This window comes from Bidens hawaiensis, unplaced genomic scaffold (assembly GCF_021521415.1).
Source record: "Bidens hawaiensis isolate Kalapana, Puna unplaced genomic scaffold, B.hawaiensis_p1.1 tig00003307_1, whole genome shotgun sequence".
NCBI classification, from domain to species: Eukaryota; Viridiplantae; Streptophyta; class Magnoliopsida; order Asterales; family Asteraceae; genus Bidens; species Bidens hawaiensis.
This window is the reverse complement of record NW_027491184.1, coordinates 2,319,103-2,331,148: the sequence shown is the minus strand read 5'-3', so window position 1 is coordinate 2,331,148 and position 12,046 is coordinate 2,319,103.

Genomic DNA, 12,046 nt, shown 5'->3' with positions numbered 1-12,046 from the left:
TTTCCACTAGAAATAATGGTCCTGAGTGCAAAGGGGGCGTATGATCATACTTATCGAAGAAATCCATGCACGTAATATTTGAGCAAGTAGCAAATAAGCACACAAGTCCATAATGCGAATTGTAGTTTGTAAATAATAAATAATCGAAATTGAATCTTTAATAGAATATATATGCTACCCTCAAAATAGTTGAAAAGTAGTAAAAAGGAGGTGTGAGAAACTCACATTTGAATTGGGATGACAAACTTGAAAATGAAACGAAAGCGCCGGAAACTCACCAAGAACGCCACCAAGAACGCGGCTGCCGGAATTACGGGAATCATGGGACGGGGGCTGCTGCTACATGTTCATTATTATTATTATTATTATTATTATTATTATTATTATTATTATTATTATTATTATTATTATTATTATTATTTTAATTTAAGTGTATTTTACACTTTGGCCCTCCAAGTTTTATATTTCTTTTAAGTAGAATTTAAAATATATTTACACAATAAACCTTGAACTTTAAAATGTATTAGAAATGGAAATATAAGTTTAATAAATTTATTTTCGTATTATACTTGATAGTTCGAGACTCGTTTAAGTATGCATGGATGAACTTGGAATTTCATTAATGAATTATACGAAATAGAACATGAGTTAATGATGACAATAAAACGCCATAATTATTATTAAATTATCGGATGATATTTACGAATACATTGAAACGATGAAACGGGTCAGTTTAACGAATTCAATATAAAAATACATAAACGAATTTGAAGTGTGTGTGTATATATATATATATAAACTTAGATAGAACAAAACCGAAAATTTAAAATGGGTTGGGTTTTCGGGTTTAAAAAGTAACAAATGTTACAATATATGACCATGTTCTTTACTCCCCTATTAGGCCAACGACATAACATAAAAACTATAAATAAATGTGTTTTGTTACCTATTAATAGTCACAACAGGTCAACAGTTTCATTAGTTGACAGGTGCATATATAACACATATTGATGTTCCTATTTAGACATTTTTGTGGTTACTGATTTGTAGTTTGGCAATACTAGTATGAAGTTTAAATAGATTTTTTGTTGTATTTTTGGAAGTCTGAATCTTATTTATCCTAAAAGTTGCTTCGTTTTTTGTTTTATACAAACCTAGCTAATCTAAATACTAATGAATAATCATCAACAATATCATAATACCTTCAACAACTACGATATCAGCATGTGACTCAAATTAACAATAAATCACAATATCCTATCAAAAGAACTTTAAAGCCACAGTATGGTATCAAATTCTTTCAAATAAACATGCCATGTTAAGTGTTGCACAAGACGCAACTACGACACACAAGTTAGGGGTGTTCACGGTCCGGTTTTGACGTTTTTTGGGTCAAACCGAAACCAAAACGTTATTAACGGTTTTTGATTATTGAAAACCAAAACCAAACGTTCAGATTAAAAACCGAACCGTTAATAATGGTTTGGATCTGGTTTGGTTTCACGGTTTAGGCTTTATTAAGCCTTTATACAAATTGCATAAAATACAAAATGAAACTGTCAAATAGAATACATGTTATGTCGAAGATGATGTCTACAATACAAGTTTCAAACATGATATCAAAATACATAAACGTTGGCTAGTATCCTAAACAACCAATATGCAAACGATGTATAAAATACTAGTTAAAACCTAAATACATATTTTTTTTAACAATTAATAAGAAGGCCGAACACTTGATATCTAATAATAAACATAACATAACATTAGCCATCAGTCCTTGTAAAATGAAACACAACCAATACATAACAAAATAAGAACATTTTTTCTTGTATAACAGAAAGATAAACAATTGACTTTGAGAGTTTGAGGGCTAATGCAAAGCCCGCAAGTTCCATTTTCTAAGCCAAAATAGCATTAACTCCATGGTATTAGAACATCTACAAAACCCTAAGCCCCAAATTAAGTTCCAAAAACATGACAAACATCTGCAAACCCTAATTAACTTTTGCTTATCTTGCCAGCATATTTGTAACGCCTCAAAATCATACCAAGTTTTAATCCTACAATAAACATATTGAAACTGAGAGATAAAGGGAAGTACCTGTTGCAACTGCTATATTTGATTTTGATTTTGATTTTTCCTTCTATTTGCTTTAGAGGCAATGGAGAAGGTCGTGAACCCTACTTGAGAACTTTATGAAAGAGAAAGGAAGATGAGAGGGAAAAGAGATGAGATGGGCGGGAGATGATGAATTAGGCGGGTGAATGGGGATGTTGTTAAGATGGGGGCGCTACAGTGACTCTTCAAATATGAAAAGTTAATGTAGCTTGTTTTTAATATATAGATTTAGGGTATACAAATAGGGGATTGGATTGAGTGTATATTTACAAGATTTTTTTTAAATTTTAAAGATGAGAAGTATTTTGATGGATTGGATGAGAGTGCTCTAAAGATGCGATTCTTCAACTAGTTAGGTGCCCGCGCGATACAGCAGGATACGCACGAACGTTATGGGTGTCAGTACGTTCCTTGCAACACTGCGCGCATGTAGGTTCCCAGCCGGATCTACACGAGATATCGCGTTCTACGTAGGTGCGGAATCCCTACGTAAGACGTTACGAGTATAGAAAACGATACGAGCAAACACACGATACGATAATCAAACACACGTTGTATTCCAACCGTAAACACGTGATACTATGATCACTGAATACAAACTCTCTGACTCGAATACACGAATAAGACTCTCTCCTCTCTCTTAACTTCTCAGCCGTAACCTAGCTGAATATATAGGCGACAACTTCGCCTGGTAAGTTCAGGCGAAGTTGTTCCTAACTTCGCTTGTTCCACAAGTTCGCCTATAACTAGCGATCTTGTAATAACTTCGCTTACATACAAAACTCAAATCTAACTAACACGATTACAGACACTCGACACTGAACTAATGACATCATGCACCAACAGACTCCCCCTTGGCAGTAGCTTCATCTCTTTAGCTTCAAACACGTGTCTTGTAATCTTCAACAATCCTGCATCTTCATCTTTAAGCATGAACTCTTTCGCGTACACAAACTGATACAATTCTTTGATATTTCTTCGCTTCGTCTTTCCAAGCAGGAATATAAAATATTTTCTTCTCATGCAACACCTGCAAATCAGCTTGTGACAAGTTCACTAGATGCATCGGATCATAAACTCTTAGCAGCTCTTGTTCATCTTCGTCTTCCATCACTGCTTCAGCTGTTTCACAATCAACATACCACCACTTTAGATCTTTGAGCACATCCTTGGGCATCTGTTTCATCGGCACTTCTTTAAGGCACCGGATCGGCTTATACTTCATAATCATCCAAGGTTTTCCATCTGCTCTCAAACCTCTATCCTTGTCTTCAACAAGTTTTCCCTTTTGTGGTTTCAACAGCTCAAATTTCTTCTCTTTTATACTCTCTTTCCACACAATTTTCCCAATAACTCTAGCCATATTATCATCACTTCGGTTAATCAACCCCAATCTGGCTAAGTCTTTCACTTCACATTCTGGCAGTATATTCAACGATCTTAACAGTCTTTTGAAATACTGAACACCGTCATATCTCTTAATCACGAAGAGCCTCAACTGCTCATCATATATCCAGCAAATAATCCGTTTCTTCGCTTCAGCATAACCTTTAATGTTTTAACTCTTCTTAAACATTGTAGGAACCGCTGGTTTCTTCGTTTTGACGAACCACTGAGCATAGCCTTCTTTCCATCTAGGCTGCTCTTCCCATTCAGATTCATCACTTGCCATCTTTTTACTCATATCTGCTTTCTCAACATCTGGAATGTCATGCTCAATATTTTCCTCAACTATCTCTCCCTCTTCTATCTCTGTATCAATCACAATCTCTTCACCAATCTTCTCTATCTCTTCACCCGGTAATACATCATCATCACCAACCAACTCATCATCCATCTCCTCAACTTCTACTACCACCACATCATCACCACCAGCTGCAGTTGTCGACTCCCCCTGAGTTGTGGAAGTTCCAAGAGCTTGATCAGTTCTTGGCAACTCACCACCTGCACCTTTCGATGCATTGGGATCATCATCTCTATCATTTCGTCTCTTGGTCCTCAACTCATCGCCTTTACAGCTCGTCTCCCCCTGAGATGCCAAGAACTCCTTGAAAGCATCTATGATTTTTCCATGTTCTACCAGCAGGGACGACTGCATCTGATTCTCTGCAACTAGGCGTTGAATAGCCTGGGTCTGGATAAGATTAATCCTTGACTGCTCTGCCACGACCCGTTCAAGTGCTGCTATTCGTTCAGAGTCTGATAGGGTTGCATCGAAATCGAACCTCATATGTGATATATCTTGAGTGTACTGAGGAGGGATTTCCGATGTCACCGGGACCTCAGAAGTAGAAATAGACGTAACCGCAGGTGGTATCGTCACCGATAACCCTGCAGTGGCCACAACAATCGACTCGATAAATTGTGCCACGACCTCCGTTGGAGTAACAGTCGGAGGCGGCAACGAAACGATCTCAGGAGCCGAAAGTTGGAAAGTAGTCGGTGGGAGGCCAAATGTATATGAGGTAGCCACCACGGGAACAACCGTAGCGCTTGGCCTTGTAACCTGTAATGATGAGGGAACCATTGTCATACCGGATAGTGCTGGTGGAGTGAAACGTACCACCCTAGAGCTCTCACCGGCTCCCGATCCTGCACCTATCCGTTCCCTTCTTGACCTCCGGATCAACTGTTGTACCTCTTCCTCATAGTCTGACTCGCTGTCATCATCAGTTCTCTTTCTCTTCCCATGAGTCCGTTCATGTGTTACCAAAATCTGTCTCGCTTCGGCAACTTCATCATCAGAATCTGAGCCAGCCACCGTTGTAGCTGCCCTAGTAACATTCACACCCGAAACACGTTCAACCGGGACCTGTACATTCTCCTCTGGATCAACCCTTTCCATGTCAAAAAATCCTTGACCGCCAAACGCTGCGTCAAGGTCAACGGTCTCCTCCGGTGACACAACAGGAGCAGTAGGTATAGCTTGAGGTGCCCCTGCCTGTTGTGGTGCCGGGTCCCTAAACTCGTCCCCACGAGCAGGCACATACCCCGGGTTGAACAAGTACCCAAAAAGTGGAGTATGCCGAGGACGGAGCTCAGGTTTGCTCCTCGCACTCGAAGATCTGCATTGGGCGAAGATTCTTTTGTTCACACTCTCTACATATCTGATTGGACGGCGCTGAGGTAGTGTAGGAGCAACATGATTCAAGATCATTTGTAGGAATCTTGGATACATGATGAATCTCTCGTGCGCCATCGCCCTTCTCTGACGATCAATCTCATAGAAGACCATCTGACTAAAGCTGTATCGCTTGTTGTAAGTCAGAGCAGTCATCGCCGACTGCATGGTCGCACCCATGCCATCAGTGCCCTCCTTTCTCCCTGACATGCATACAATCATGACATGCATGAGAAAGCGCCACTGGTCAAGCAAAAACCCTTTCCTTCTCTGCATATCCCCCAAGGGACCAGAGTATCCCATCCTCAAAAACGCTCCATCACGGAAAGGAGCTACAAACTCTGTCGGGTCATCCCTTGTCTCATTTCCAAACCGTAAAGCCGCCCGGATTTGTTCAGAAGAGAACTGAAAAATCTGATTGTTTACTGTTGCGCGCATCACCGGGGGTTCGACTCTACAGTCATATTCCACGGTCTGCCAAAAATCCTCAATGTTGGGAAAGGATATCGGCAGAGTTGTTGTAATCGCGTGGAATATCCGCGAGCGTAAAAGAAATGTGATGATTTCGCGGAAATCATCAACTCCGCTCGCCTCCGGGTCTAATGTTATATACATGTTGTGACCCGGGAAGAACTGTCTTTGGTTATCACCTCCGTCATCACCGCCTGCACCACCTGCTCAAGCAATAGCAGCCATATCTGCAACAAACAGGTTAAGTTAGGTAAACGTCAAAGCAAATCACAAGTTCGCCTGTTACCATGAGCGAAGTTGTGATCTATTCTGAATAGGCGAAGTTAAAGGTGGGGCGAAGTTGGGAAACAACTTCGCTTCAACTTGAACTTCGTCTGATAACCGTTAAGTAAAATGGTCCAGGCGAAGTTAAAGAGAACTTCGCCTAACCACAACATCGCCTCCTAAACTGTTTCAAAATTAATTATCAGGCGAAGTTAGACCTCAGGCGAAGTTACGGATAAGTTCGCCTAAACTGTAACTTCGCCGAATTCGAATCGGCAACAGTTAGGTTTGTCGAACGATGTGTAGATGATGATTTTGGAGATCGAGGACTCCGTAACACATGATTTTATGAAGTTTTAGACGTTCAGGTAAATTACTATCACGTAATAACAACTTTGAAAATCGGGTGTTTAAGGTTCGAAAGAACGAGGTCGTTAATCGAGTCGAAACGACCGATGATCAACCTCAATAGACAAAGATTATACGATAAAAGAACCCTACACACCTTGAAATCGGATTGAATCGAAAGAAAGTTAACACAGATTGAAGAACGATAAGTTCGCTTAGGTTATACGGAGATAAGTTCGCTGAGATTTGGAAAATAATGAATCGTCTGACCTTAAAACTTCTTTATATAGGGTCAAAGTTAGTACAGGCGAAGTTATCGATAACTTCGCCTATTCCAGGCGAAGTTATGAACAAGTTCGCCGGTATTTACAAAACAAACCCCTATACTTTGAACAATTTTCGATAAAGTTTTAAAACTTCCTTTAAAGCGTTAAATGATACGATCAAGACCAAGTAACCATGTATAAAATAATACAACTACATAAGTAGAAAAACTTTTAAAATAAAGTACACGGGATCAAATTTCAGTCTTGAAAGGGACTACCATGTTTTAGAAAAGATCCGAACAGGAATCATACTAATTACGTGACTGTCACACAGATCCGTGTTCAGCTGCATTATGACATAAAGAAACAGGTTGTAAGCAGGTAATATACTTAAAATGGTTTTCATCGTTTTTGTGATACGAGTTAGGTTCAATTAAGCTCAAAACTTAAGTGGGCAACAACTCAGAGATTATGATGTCTCCTATCTATTCTCAAAGCGTATTCGGCTTTCCCCAAGTCACCCCGAATTGACCTCGACCCGTAGTGTCTGATTAAGTAGTAACTACTCTTCGATCTTAGACTCTGCTTCCCGTTCACCTTCTTGCGTCTTGATTGAGAATCATTAACATTATGAACTCTAGAATACATTTTTTTTAACATGTATATACACAACTTCAAGTAGAAAACAGCTGCAAGTCCCGAATCTGGATCACTGCAGTGTCTTGACACGTTATCTTCACGGGAATCAGAACACTCACGGGCTCGTGTATGACTGGGTAATCGCTTTTCTGCCTATCATTCGGAAAGATATGTATGAAGACATGCACAACTCTTAAGGAGTTTCCACATAAAATCGAGTAGATTTAGTTAGTATCACTTCTACTTTTACGCACCATAAAAAGCTACCATGACATACAATGACTGTTCTAAAGTCTTTTAGGCCTAATAACTTCACTAGTTAAGCACACAGAATCAGTATATCTATCACTTTCCAAGGTTGGATCAATTTTCTGTTAACATAGTAAAGAAACTTCTTACGAAGTAGTAGACTTGAAAAATAATTTCATCTCCCGTAAAGAAAAAAATTTAACTTCAATCGCCCCGACCCAATCAAAGTCTTCAGGGAAACGGCTATCCCGAAGATCCAATGGATCAGCTGGACCGAACACATACTAGTATGTGTCCTTCTAACTAAGTATGATCGACTAATTTTCAGCGAAAGAATGAAAACACATCAGCAGTTGTCAAACGCTTTCGTGAACAAGTCAGCGAAATTATCTAACGTGTCAACCTTTTCGAGCACAATCAGTTTCTTCTCAGCACAATCCCGTATAAAATGATGACGAATGTCAATATGTTTAGTTTTACTGTGCTTTACGGGATTGTTAGTTACTGAGACAGCAGCAGTGTTATCAATGCAAATAGGAGTAAGTGAGAAATTCAGACCATAATCGCGCAACTGTTGCTGAATCCAAAGAACCTGGGAGCAGCAGTTAGATGCTGCCATGTATTCTGCTTCACAGGTTGAAATGGCGACTGAGGTCTGCTTCTTGCATTGCCATGACACTAATCTGCCACCAAGAAACTGACATCCACTTGTCGTTGACTTCCGACTCTGATTGCACCCTCCATAATCAGAATCTGTGTATGCGACTAGCTCCAAGTCTCCTCCTCTCGAGTACCACAACCCCAGCTTCGGCTTGCCTTTGAGATACCGCAGTATCCTCTTCGCACCCTTCAAATGAGATTCTTTTGGGTTTGCCTGAAAGCGTGCACAAAGACAAACAGCAAACATTATATTAGGCCTAGAAGCAGTTAAGTACATTAAAGAACCTATAATTGCCCGATATTGGGTTGGGTCCACGTCTGCATCGTTGTCTGAATCAGCACCCAATTTGTGATTGACGCAGACTGGAGTATCATATGGAGTGCTGTCCTCCATCTTGAAACGTTTGAGAACATCATGGACATACTTCGTCTGATGAATGAACATCCCATCTTTCTTCTGATCAACCTGCAATCCTAAAAAGAAGGTTAGTTCAGCCATAGCACTCATTTCAAATCTCTTCTTCATGACGGCCTCAAACTCCTGACACATGGCGACCTTTGATGCAGCAAAGATAATGTCGTCCACGTAGACTTGCACCAGTAGAAAGTCGCTCCCTTTTCTCTTGAAGAACAATGTGCTATCAATCTTACCTCTTTCAAACTCATTCTCAAGCAAGTAATCGGATAACGTTGAGTACCAGGCACGAGGTGCCTGATGTAGTCCATACAGCGCTTTACTTAGCTTGTACACGTGATCGGGAAAGTCAGGGTCAGGAAAACCCGGAGGTTGCTCAACATACACAACCTCGTCGACTTTACCGTTAAGGAAAGCACTCTTCACATCTAACTGAAAAACCTTCATCTCCTTATGAGCAGCAAATGCCAAAAACAGCCGAATGGCTTCCAATCTTGCCACAGGAGCTAACACCTCATTGTAATCAATCCCCTCTTGCTGATTAAAGCCTTTAACAACCAGCCTCGCCTTGTTCCTGATAACAATCCCTTTCTCATCTCTCTTACATTTGAAGACCCATTTCGTGCCTATCGCAAGCACATTCTTCGGTTTTTCAACCAAATTCCATACTTCCATTTTCTTAAACTGAGCTAACTCTTCTTGCATGGCTTCGACCCACGAGCTGTCCTTAAGAGCCATTTGATAGTTCTTTGGTTCAATCTGGCTGATGAAGCAGGTGTACAAGCATTCGTTGAGAATGCCCGTGTCTTTAATGCATGTGAAAACACAGGTGTGCTCATTCAAGCTTTTTCTTGTTTGTACACCGGCGGACAGATCACCTATCACGTTCTCCAAAGGATGATCTTTGTGAATTCTCGTAGTCGGAACCGAACTGACATTCAGATTATCTTCCAAGTTCGAAGATAGCTCATCAATGGGTGATTGATGTTGAGAGTGAAACGGATTGATGAATTCCTCTTCAGTAGAGGCAGCAGGGGTATTGACAGCATTTGACGAGGAAGGCTGACATTCATCATATTGTGGTCGTTGCACCAAAGTGTCTTCCTCATCGCATATCATCTTCGTAGCAATTCTTTCCTCAACTTCTGCAAAATCCAGATAAGGTATGTTAAAAGATTTAAAAAGTCTATCATAGTCGAAAACCCCAGCGGGACCCGTGCTTGGTTTTGGTGATTTGTAACTTGTGATATCAGTGTTACACACCACCTCAACCTTGCTGGTCGATGTATTAAAGACCCGTCTGTTGGGAGTCCCAACAACGTATCCAACTAAGATTCCTTCGTCGGCTACTTCACCAAATTTAGTATTGGTCTTTAATATCGAACACGGGGACCCGAATGGTTCAAGACCACTCAAGTTGGGCTTTCTCCCATGCATAAGTTCATAACAGGTTTTATTTAATCTTTTAACAGTTAACACTCTATTAAGGATATAACAGGCTGTTGCAACAGCTTCAGCCCAGAACACCACGGGAAGTTTCGAATCAGCCAGCATGGTTCTGGCTCCTTCAATTAAGGTTCTGTTCTTCCTCTCAGCCACTCCATTTTGTTGCGGTGTATACGGTGCGCTGTATTGGTGTTCTATCCCCTTCTGTAAGCAGAAGATCTCCATCTCATAGTTCTTGAACTCAGTTCCATTGTCACTCCTGATGAATTTAACCCGTTTTCCCATGATATTTTCAACCTTGGTAATCAAATTCTTTACCATCTGCACTGTTTCATCCTTTGACTTCAGGAAATATACCCAGGAATATCGAGAGAAATCATCAGTGATCACCAAGCAGTAAGATGTTCCTCCTAGACTTTTTACATTCACGGGACCGAAGAGATCCATGTGAAGTAATTCTAGGGTACTGACAATTGAATTGACCTTCTTGGTGAGATGGGATTTCTTGTGTTGCTTTCCCTTTTTGCATGATAAGCATTTGTCTTCAAAGTTGAAATTCTTCAAGGGAACACCCAGCACAAGCCCATTTTTGACAAGGTAGTTCATTTTCCGAAGATGAATATGCCCCATTCTCCTATGCCACAACTCGGACTCCGATTCAGTTGCTTTTGACAGAAGACACGATTCTTCTGTGGCCATCTCAGTCGACCTCATATCCATGATATACGTATTCTTCACTCTTGGAGCCTTCATAACAATCCAATTCTCTGGTATCTTGAAACCAGGATATAGCACGATCGCCTCATTCTTTGTAAAATGTACGGTGTACTCTTTGTCACAGATCTGCGAAACACTCAGCAGATTGTGCTTCAGTTCTTCAACAAAATTTACTTTCTCCAAAGTCATCTTTCCATTAGACACCGTCCCTATTCCTGTAATCCTTCCACCGCTCTCTGCTGCGAAACTCACTCTTCCTCCTTGAACAGGTTTCCAGTCGTGTAACAATTTCTTGTTACCTGTCATGTGCCGGGAACAGCCGCTATCCACAACCCATTGATTGTTGGCAGCCCTGTTCAACTGTTCCTGCACGATTAAAGCAGATGATTAAAATCTGGGGACCCAAGACCGATTGGTCTTGGGTCGAAACATTCCGTACCTTGGCTGTCCAAAGTTAGTATCATAATAATTTCTGTGAGTCCTAACAGGATACCTTCTTGTGGATTGTCTATGAGGCCATTCAAACCTTCGTGAATTAAAAGAATTATTACTTATGGTTTGGTTGTTAGCAGTGAAAAACTGAGATCTTTTTCTTTGAAAACCTGAATTAGACCAATTTCTGAATTTTGATGGGTTTTCAGTTTTAACATTTCCGTTAGTTCTATTCTCAGTTCTCGAAGGCCTCACATCTCTGAATCTCTGCTTCAGAGGGCAATCAGCAACTAGGTGTCCCAATTGATTACATCTGAAACAACTCCTGTGTTCAACTTTCTTATCAAAAGTTGTCTTAGATGTTGAGGCTGTATTACTTCCCGTTTGTCTCACATATGGTGGGACATACGGGTTTAGTGGAGACTTCTTTTCAGGTGTTTTATTTTTCTCTCCACTTTTTGGTAACACTTCCTCTTGTTTTGTCTCACTCGACTCAGATGACTTGTCCAAGTTTGATGAGACAGGACTCGGAGCAGAAATCTTAACACTAGTAACAGGCTTACTTGTTTCGCCTTTACTAACTTCTGGTTCTTTAATCGTTACTTTAACCGAACTGTCTGACCATAGTCAACATCGACAGATTTCTGATTACTAGGGTCATAAGTGTAATTATGATTGAAAGGTGGTGGAACTTCATGATAACCAATTCCTCCCCTTTTTGGGGAACCTTGATCACTAACGAGGTGTTCAAGTATAGCGGAGGAATTTCTGAATTGCTCAAGTTTCCTGTTAAGTTCCACCACTTTCACCTGGTGATCAACTATCTGTTTATCCCTTTCAGCTATTAGTTTGGTTTTCTCTTCTAGAACTTCATAGCTAAGATCAATCACTTGAAT